Here is a 774-nt window from a genome sequence, read left to right on the forward strand (position 1 = left end):
GCAGAACAAGCAAGGGGAAAGTTACGACTTGTTATCAACTATCAACCCTTGAATCAATGTCTCAAAGATGTTAAATTTCCATTACCAAGGAGGTCTACGCTGTTCTCATATCTCCCAGGAGCCCAATGGTTTTCAAAGTTCGATCTCAAAGCAGGATTTTGGCAGATAGGAATCAAGCCAGAAGAAAGATACAAGACAGCCTTTTGTATCCCAGGATATCATCTTGAATGGAAGGTAATGCCTTTTGGTCTCAAAATTGCACCCAGTGAATTCCAGAAAGTGATGACCAAGATCTTTGAGCCAATTCTTGACAAAGCCCTCATTTACATCGATGACATCTTACTATTCAGTAAGACCATGGAAGAACACATCCAGCTGATCAAACAATTCATGGAGATATGCCAAAAATTTGGAATCATGTTATCCGAAAAGAAGATGTTACTAGCCCAGCAGAAGATCCAGTTTTTAGGCATGGATATTGACCAGGGAAAGTTTCAACCAGGAAGGCATATTGCTCAGGAGTTACTCAAATTTCCTGATGAAAACCTCACAAAGCAGCAAGTTCAACAATTTCTTGGTATAATTAATTATATCCGAGATTTTGTTCCCAACATAGCCCCTCATGTTANTGGATGAAGGAGCACACCAAGGAATTACCACAATTGCACATCTCAGCGGGTGAAGGACTCAGAATTCTACAAACAGATGCCAGTGATTACTATTGGGGAGCAATACTTCTACAGGAAGTCAAAGGAAAAAGGCTTGTTTGCGGCT

The sequence above is a fragment of the Ipomoea triloba genome, chromosome 16, assembly GCF_003576645.1.
Source record: "Ipomoea triloba cultivar NCNSP0323 chromosome 16, ASM357664v1".
Classification (NCBI taxonomy): domain Eukaryota; kingdom Viridiplantae; phylum Streptophyta; class Magnoliopsida; order Solanales; family Convolvulaceae; genus Ipomoea; species Ipomoea triloba.